At 56.5% G+C, this 10,322-nt stretch overlaps 1 long non-coding RNA gene across 1 annotated transcript; it reads left to right on the top strand.

Moving 5' to 3' along the window:
* Positions 1-3,536: 3,536 nt before the first annotated feature.
* LOC144741040 (uncharacterized) lies at positions 3,537-4,333 on the top strand. Its single transcript, XR_013589858.1, has 2 exons — positions 3,537-3,630; positions 3,784-4,333. It is a non-coding gene; the product is annotated as an uncharacterized LOC144741040 (long non-coding RNA).
* Positions 4,334-10,322: the final 5,989 nt, after the last annotated feature.

Here is a 10,322-nt window from a genome sequence, read left to right as displayed (position 1 = left end):
CAACCCTCACTCTCTCACAACCCTCACTCTCACACAACCCTCACACCTCACTCACACAACCTCTCACTCTCACACAACCCTCACACAACTCTCACTCTCACACAACCCTCACACAACTCTCACTCTCACACAACCCTCACACAACCTCACTCTCACAACCCTCACACAACTCTCACTCTCACACAACCCTCACTCTCACACAACTCTCACTCTCACCACCCTCACACAACCCTCACTCTCACACACCTCAACCCTCACTCTCACACAACCCTCACTCTCACACAACCCTCACACAACCCTCACTCTCACATAACCCTCACTCTCACACAACCTCACTCTCACACAACCCTCACACAACCCTCACTCTCACATAACCCTCACTTCACACAACCCTCACTCTCACACAACCCTCACACAACCCTCACTCTCACATAACCCTCACTCTCACACAACCTCACTCACACAACCCTCACTCTCACACAACCCTCACACAACCCTCACTCTCACACAACCCTCACACAACCCTCACTCTCACACAACCCTCACACAACTCTCACTCTCACACAACCCTCACACAACTCTCACTCTCACACAACCCTCACTCTCACACAACCCTCACACAACTCTCACTCTCACACAACCCTCACTCTCACACAACCCTCACTCTCACACAACCCTCACTCTCACACAACCCTCACTCTCACACAACCCTCACTCTCACACAACCCTCACTCTCACACAACCCTCACTCTCACACACCCTCACTCTCACACAACCCTCACTCTCACACAACCCTCACTCTCATACAACCCTCACTCTCACACAACCCTCACTCTCACACAACCCTCACTCAACTCTCACTCTCACACAACCCTCACTCTCACACAACCCTCACTCAACTCTCACTCTCACACAACCCTCACTCTCACACAACCCTCACACAACTCTCACACAACCCTCACACAACCCTCACTCTCACACAACTCTCACTCTCACACAACCCTCACACAACTCTCACACAACCCTCACACAACTCTCACACAACCCTCACTCTCACACAACTCTCACTCTCACACAACCCTCACACAACTCTCACACAACCCTCACACAACTCTCACACAACCCTCACTCTCACACAACTCTCACTCTCACACAACCCTCACACAACCCTCACTCTCACACAACTCTCACTCTCACACAACCCTCACACAACTCTCACACACCCTCACACAACTCTCACACAACCCTCACTCTCACACAACTCTCACTCTCACACAACTCTCACACAACCCTCACTCTCACACAACTCTCACTCTCACACAACCCTCACACAACTCTCACACAACCCTCACACAACTCTCACACAACTCTCACTCTCACACAGCCCTCACACAACCCTCACACAACTCTCACACAACTCTCACTCTCACACAACTCTCACTCTCACACAACCCTCACACAACTCTCACACAACCCTCACTCTCACACAACTCTCACTCTCACACAACCCTCACACAACTCTCACACAACCCTCACTCTCACACAACTCTCACTCTCACACAACTCTCACTCTCACACAACCCTCACACAACCCTCACACAACTCTCACACAACTCTCACACAACCCTCACTCTCACACAACTCTCACTCTCACACAACCCTCACACAACCCTCACACAACCCTCACACAACTCTCACACAACCCTCACTCTCACACAACTCTCACTCTCACACAACTCTCACTCTCACACAACTCTCACACAACTCTCACACAACTCTCACACAACTCTCACACAACCCTCACTCTCACACAACTCTCACTCTCACACAACCCTCACACAACCCTCACACAACCCTCACACAACTCTCACACAACCCTCACTCTCACACAACCCTCACACAACTCTCACACAACTCTCACACAACCCTCACTCTCACACAACCCTCACTCTCACACAACCCTCACTCTCACACAACCCTCACTCTCACACAACTCTCACTCTCACACAACCCTCACACAACTCTCACACAACCCTCACACAACCCTCACTCTCACACAACCCTCACACAACTCTCACTCGCACATAACCCTCACTCTCACACAACCCTCACTCTCACACAACCCTCACACAACCCTCACTCTCACATAACCCTCACTCTCACACAACCCTCACTCTCACACAACCCTCACACAACCCTCACTCTCACATAACCCTCACTCTCACACAACCCTCACTCTCACACAACCCTCACTCTCACACAACCCTCACACAACCCTCACTCTCACACAACCCTCACACAACCCTCACTCTCACACAACCCTCACACAACTCTCACTCTCACACAACCCTCACACAACTCTCACTCTCACACAACCCTCACTCTCACACAACCCTCACACAACCCTCACTCTCACACAGCCCTCACACAACTCTCACTCTCACACAACCCTCACTCTCACACAACCCTCACTCTCACACAACCCTCACACAACCCTCACTCTCACACAACCCTCACACAACCCTCACTCTCACATAACCCTCACTCTCACACAACCCTCACTCTCACACAACCCTCACTCTCACACAACCCTCACTCTCACACAACCCTCACTCTCACACAACCCTCACTCTCACACAACCCTCACTCTCACACAACCCTCACTCTCACACAACCCTCACTCTCACACAACCCTCACTCTCACACAACCCTCACTCTCACACAACCCTCACTCTCACACAACTCTCACTCAACTCTCACTCTCACACAACCCTCACTCTCACACAACTCTCACTCAACTCTCACTCTCACACAACCCTCACTCTCACACAACCCTCACACAACCCTCACTCTCACACAACTCTCATTCTCACACAACTCTCACTCTCACACAACCCTCACTCTCACACTCTCACCCTCTCACTCTCACACTCTCACCCTCTCACTCACACAACTCTCACTCGCACTCTCTCACTCGCCGTCTCACACAACCCTCACTCTCACACTCACACTCTCTCACACTCTCACATTGGCTCGCACACAATTCTCACTCGCACTCTCACTTCACACACAACTCGCACCCTCACACAACCCTTACTCTCGCACTCTCTCACACATTGGCTCGCACACAATTCTCACACAACCCTCGCACTCTCTCACTCGACCTCTCCACTTGCCCTCTCACACAACTCGCACACAACTATCACTCTCACTCACTCTCACACGCACTCTCACACTCTCACACAACCCTCACTCGCACTCTCACACACACTCACGCACTCTCCCTCACGCACTCACGCACTCCCTCACGCACTCTCACATGCACTCTCACACGCACTCTCACACGCACTCTCACACTCTCACTCACACTCTCACACAACCCTCACTCGCACTCTCACACACACTCACGCACTCTCCCTCACACACTCTCACACACACACTCACGCACTCCCTCACGCACTCTCACATGCACTCTCACACGCACTCCCTCACGCACTCTCACACGCACTCTCTCTCTCGCCACTCGCGCATTCGCTCTCGCGCTCCCCAGAGGCCACGGGGAATTCGACTCCACGAGGCGCCGCGCGGCTCCTGGGCAGCAGCAGCAGAGAAGGCGGATGAAGCGAAACGGTAAGAAAAAACAAGTGCAGCTCCACACGGGGGCCCCGGACGGCACCGGTGCCTCCTCCTCCCTGCGTCTCCCTGCGTCTCCCTGCACCCCTCAACTCCTGCTACTGTCTCCCACTGGCGTCCGCCCCCCCACCCCCCCCGTGTCTCCCGCAGCTTCCGAGATCTTCCCGGAGCCTGCACGGAGCCTCCTGGAGCCACGGTGTCCAGGTCCAGGCAGGGCTCCTCTTCCCAACAAAAACACAACGCGTTTCACGTGGCGAAGTATTTGAGGCATTTGAGGTTCTGGCAGCTTCTCCGCCCAAGAGAGAACTACCCAGGGCTACAGCAGCAGCAGCAACATCGTCATCGTCATCATCTCCACGATCATCATCACCACCACCATCATCATCATATGCGCGGCCAAGCTTCTGGACATGAGTGCACGAGGCAGGCACTGATCAAGAGATCTCTGAGACTTCCTGGTGCTCGGTTATTGTGCTTCACGTGGCCTGAGTGTGAAACCTCACCTGGGGGACCTCACCTGGGGGACCTCACCTGGGGGACCTCACCTGGGAGACCCCACCTCACCTGGGGGGACCCCACCTGCTTACCCCCCCCCACCACCACCACCAAACACTGACCCTGGGATGGATAACATCTGTGAAATACTGGAGCTTTATAGCTCATCGGATTCCTGCAGTATAAATAAACATTCTGATTCTAAGAGACGCCCCTCCCCAATCCCCCCCTCCTCACCCCCCTCCACGCCACGGAACGCCCCCCCCCCCCATTCTTCCGAGCCGCTTGGAAGTTCCCCAAGTCCCTTGTTCATGAATATTTCACAGATTTCTCATTTAATGAACCCACGGCGTCTGGCTTTGCCATGAAGCAGAACAGGAATGAAAAATACAAATGTAGCCTGGAAGCGGTGGGGTGGTGGAGGGGTGGAGCGGGGGGGGGGGAGATGGAGGGGTGGGGGGAGATGGAGGGAGGGGTGGGGGAGACGGAGGGAGGGGGTGGGGGGAGACGGGGGGAGGGGTGGGGGGGATGCGGGGGGAGTGGTGGGGGGAGACGGAGGGAGGGGGTGGGGGGAGACGAGGGGAGGATGGGTGTCAACAGTTTCTCCACAGGTTAATGAGCAGCGTTAAAATAGAAATCTGCGGAAGCCCAAAGACCTTCCCCCACCTCATCCCCCCACCACATCGTCACACTCATCACCCCCCACCACTACGCTCGCCCCCTCCCCCCGTGTCCCGTAAGCGCACAATCCCCCCCCCCCACCCCCCACACTTTTGTTTTTCGGAAACCTTCCACACTGTACAGGTCCGCCCGCTGCGGCCTGCCCCTCAGACACCCGGAGACTTGATGGGCGGAGAGGGCGCGAGGCCGGTCTCTCTGTTGTCGCTGAGTGAACGGGAGCGGTGGCAGTGAGTGCGGGGGAGCCGGGAGGAGCGCACTGACGCAGGTCGGGGCGGATTCCCCCACTCCCCCCACTCCCCCCCCACCACCCCTCCCCACCACCCCTCCCCCACCACCACTCCCCACCCTCCCCACCCCTCCCCACCCCTCCCCACCCCCTCCCCACCCCCTCCACCTTCACACATAAAACAGATGCAGGCAGCTGCAGCCGGTCGCCGTGATGAAGGGCGGCGTCCTCGCTGCTAAATCCACGGCGAAGGCTGGGAGCTGATCTCGCTGCAGAGTAGCAGTCATCATCATTATAATTCTCTACAGAAGGCGGAGTCAAGTTTCCAGTAGGGGGTGGGGAGCGAGGGGGGGGGGTCAATGTCACCATCCCCATCTATTGACCCCCCCCTCCCCCTTTGATCATCCCTCCCTCACCAGGCAGCCCCAACCCCCACGCCGCTCCCTGATCCCGATTGTCCCTGATGCTTCCCTCCCACCGAGGTGAACTCTCTTCGCGTACAGCTCTGATGGTGCGGTCTGCTGCTGGCCGCTTGGCGTTTGTGGGACCTTTAGACAAGCGAGCTGAAACTAACCGCGATTTACAATTAAAATAACAGCGCGGCAAGCCCCTGGCTTCACTCACACGAGTCCTCACTCTCTATCCACTGCTGGATGGGGTGCCTCCCCCATGCTGAGCGGGGGTTATCCGACCATACTTCACCACGCAGGTCAGCACAGGTCGGATGGCAGCGGAGATAAACAGCCGCAGAAGCATAGACGTACAGTACTGTACAACAATGTATTTGCACCATTGGAACCTCCTTTGCCAGTAGCAAAATATGATAATTGGTTTTTTACCCTTTTATCTGGCAACAAAACTGACACCTTTTTTACAAGGAGTCAAAAACCAATTATCATATTTTGCTACTGGCAAATGAGGTTCCAATGGTGTAAATGCTTACCCCGAGCTCTCATACTCTAATGGTGCATTGTCTTTGAGTTGTGTGCCTTTTGGCGTCATCTGGTCCAACACCATGTGAGACTAGGCTCTAAGCTCTAAGGAAAGCTGTCTCGGGTGTGGACCAATCAATTTCAAGGACAGTGCATACATTATCAGAGTTATGTTTTTTTTTTGCATTCCGACCGCAGGTATTGTGGTCAATGCAAACATGACTCCTTGTTAAAAAAGGTGTCCGTTGTGTTGCCAGATAAAAGGGTAAAAACCCAATTATCATTATTAACAATGCATTTGTTTTGCTTCGCTGGTCCTCTGATGCCAGTCACTCAGCCGTGCAGTCCGTGGCCTATAGCACCTGTTATGCATGTCGGTCGCCGATACAAACACCGTCCAGGTTGAAACCTGCTTAGCTTTCGGGATCCGGCATATCCCGGGATGTACGGGGTATGCAGACAAAGACCCCCCCCCCCTCGTTGCCTCAACATCATGTTGGGCCAAGTGCTGTTAGCGAGCACCTCGGAAGGCCCACACGGCACACGAGGGCGTGGGTGGCCACAAACAACGCCCGGCCGCCTTTGTCTTCCTAGTGGCAGAGACCGCACTAGGGACTCATTTGAGGCTGAGTCGACCTAGGGGAAGCCCAGGACTGAATAATCGTCACCGGCGTTGCGGCCATGAGCGGAAGGCGCTGGGTTCGGAGTGCAACTCGCTAACCGCTGCGCCACCGCTCCCCACACACGACAGAGTCGCACACAGATCCCCATGCGTAGACTTGGCTAACAGGGCTCAGAGTGGCATATCCCCACTCGGTATGACTATCATCATCATTACCAAAGTTATCACCATAGCCATCATTACCATCATCACCACCATCATTACCAACGTTATCATCACCATCGTCATCATTACCATCATCACCACCATCATTATAATTCCTTGACTTCCACTCCGGTATCAGCCTGGAGACCACGCCGGCCATCGTGCCCTCGGCTCGCCGTGGCGCGTCCTGCCAACGCGCCACGCGCCTCTCTTCACAGTTCGTGGCGTCCTCATCGGCAAATGAAACCAACCAAACTACTGGTGGAGGGGGGCGGGGGGGATACAGATGTCGAGACGTACAGAAGAAGGCGGCAGGGTGTGTGTGTGTAGGGAGTTGATGTCACCGGGTTTGACTCAAGTCGCACGAGATACCCATCGCTAATTACCCGGCCACGCTCACGGAACAGAGACTGAACATTGTCCCTGGCAGTGCGGAGGGACGCGTGCTGGGGATGACACGGAGAGGCAGAGAGAGAGAGAGAGAGGAACGCGTGGACTAGAGATGATGACACGCAGTCGAACGACTTCGTCTCAACTGCTGAGAAGATCTCGTGTGGCCTGGGCGGGACGCGTGACGCCTCGAAGGGACGGCGACGGACGACGGGGTCCACAATCACGACGGGGTCGACTATCACGACGAGGTCGACAAGAGGCCTTCGTCCAGCAGTCGATAGATCGTGGATAGACCATCCACACGCAGCGAGGAATTGAAAAAATAACGGCGATAATCGAGGGGTGTCGGGGGACGGTCAGCCCCCTCCACCCCCACCCCCCCGTGCCCCCGCCGCCTCCCCTCGGGACGATCTCACGTAGACGCGAATCCCTGACTCTGGAGACCCCCGAGAAGCTGAGTTGTGACCCGGGGTTCAGAGGTGCCTGTGATGAGCCCGGGCTCTCACGCGACGCCAGGTGATGGTCTCAGCCGCGTGGCGCACACGACGGAGGGAGGGGGGGGGTGACACTCGGCATTGCCAGCGAGCAGGCCGTGACACAGCCATGCGCACCAAAGTCGTTCTCGCCAGGCTCGAGCCTGCTCAGCTTGCGAGACCGTGTCCACATCCAACCGCGCTCCGGGGTGAACGATCTGGTCGAATGAAACGCCCTTGCGCATCGCAAGCAAAGAACGCGCTCGTCCCCTTCCCACGTGCCCCCCCCCTCTCCACGCAGATCGATAACACGGCCTGTGTGTGTCGACGGGTCACGTCCGTGCCGCGCGCAGCAGCAGCAGCAACTCGGTGTCACGCGCAACAGCAGCTCGGTGTCACGCGCGCGCGTCCCGCTGCGTTCACTCCTCGAGGGGACCCGGGGCCCAACTTCGACTACGTCGGGTGGGGGCGCGCGTCGCGACCCCCCCCCCCCCCCCCCCCACGTTTGTGGGGAATTGGAGCAGCACGCGGATCACGGCGTGGAAGCGGCACGACCCCCACCCCCACCTCGCCCCTACCCCCCGCTGGGGCTGCAGGTGGCACGCGGCTTTCTGCTGCTGCTGCTGCCCGTGCGGTCACCCACTCGCACACCGGCAACCCACACTCGCCCATCGTCCCCACAGTTCCCTCATTCGTTCAGTGATTCATTCATCAATGGATTCATTAATTGAATCATTCGAAATTTCGCCCGCATCTCCTCGCATACATCCATGTATTTATGTGGAGTGGTTGTATCACTCTTATCATTTTGCATCGAACTGGGACCCCATAGCGTAGAGGGATAGAGGATCACCCAGCAGCATTGACTCGAGCGAGCCCGACTCTGCTGATGATGATGATGATCACACACTGCTGATGAGATACTGCTGATGATGATGAGAGACTGCTGATGAGACACTGCTGATGATGACACACTGCTGATGAGACACTGCGTGTCGGAAGTGGTCCAGAGCAATCCTTGTCTTCAATCAATGCTGCGGAGCCTGGGTGGACTCTGCTCATGGTGGAGATTCACGGTTCTCCCGGCAGCTCGGAGACAGCAAAACCAACACCGCGGGCCACGGTTCGGCCTCACGCGGCAGGGGGTGAGGGTCAGGATGGGGGGGGGGGCATTCCCCGCGTCTCCGTGCTCCACCCCGGGCACCCCCTCTCCGGGTCAGGAGGTCAACCTCAACGATGCCGTTGACGCCAATGCCTCTCGCCGCCGTCGCTTCCTTCCCTCTGCTGCATCCTGCAGTTGCCACGCGGTCAGCACGCCACCTCCACGGCTCCGCTCGCTCTCGCGGTCTACCCCCGCACGCGGTTTGCTAAGTACGGTGCGAAAGAAGTCCGACATGCACGCAGGACGCAAACTGCAGCTCGCGCCGCCCCTGCTGCTCCTTGCCGACAACCCACAGCCGGGGAAGGCGGCCAGAGCCGGCGCTGCCAACTCGACATTGAGCAGCCCCCCCCCCCCCCCCCGGTGGTCCTGCTTGGGGATGTTTTGCCAACTCCGTTCATGAGTGTTGACACGGTTGACACATCCTTCAAGGATTGATCTCACACTCTCACCAACACCACCACCACCAACAACACCACCAACACCACCACCAACAACACCACCACCAACACTACCACCAACAACACCACCAACACCACCACCAACAACACCACCAACACCACCACCAACACCACCAACACCACCACCACCAACAACACCAACAACCCCACCACCACCAACACCACCAACACCACCACCAACACCACCACCACCAACACCACCAACACCACCACCACCAACAACACCAACACCACCAACACCACCACCAACACCACCACCACCAACACCACCACCAACAACACCACCAACACCACCACCACCAACAACACCACCAACACCACCACCAACACCACCACCACCACCACCAACACCACCACCAACACCACCACCAACAACACCACCACCAACACCACCAACAACACCAACACCACCAACACCACCACCAACACCACCACCAACACCACCACCACCAACACCACCAACACCACCACCAACACCACCACCAACACCACCACCACCAACACCACCACCACCAACACCACCACTACCAACACCACCACCACCAACAACACCAACACCACCAACACCACCACCAACACCACCACCAACACCACCACCACCAACACCACCACCAACACCACCACCACCAACACCACCAACACCACCACCACCAACAACACCAACACCACCAACAACACCACCAACACCACCACCAACACCAACACCACCAACACCACCAACACCACCACCAACACCACCACCAACACCACCAACACCACCACCAACAACACCAACACCACCAACACCACCACCAACACCACCACCAACACCACCACCACCAACACCACCACCAACAACACCAACACCACCACCAACACCACCAACACCACCAACACCACCACCACCAACACCACCAACACCAACACCACCACCACCAACACCACCAATACCACCACCACCAACAACACCAACACCACCAACACCACCACCAACACCACCACCAACACCACCACCACCAACACCACCAACACCACCACCAACACCACCACCACCAACACCACCA

Source organism: Lampetra planeri, unplaced genomic scaffold (genome assembly GCF_965212315.1).
Source record: "Lampetra planeri unplaced genomic scaffold, kcLamPlan1.2.h2 scaffold_407, whole genome shotgun sequence".
In the NCBI taxonomy this organism is placed as follows: domain Eukaryota; kingdom Metazoa; phylum Chordata; class Hyperoartia; order Petromyzontiformes; family Petromyzontidae; genus Lampetra; species Lampetra planeri.
This window is presented reverse-complemented; position numbering and strand designations above follow the sequence as displayed.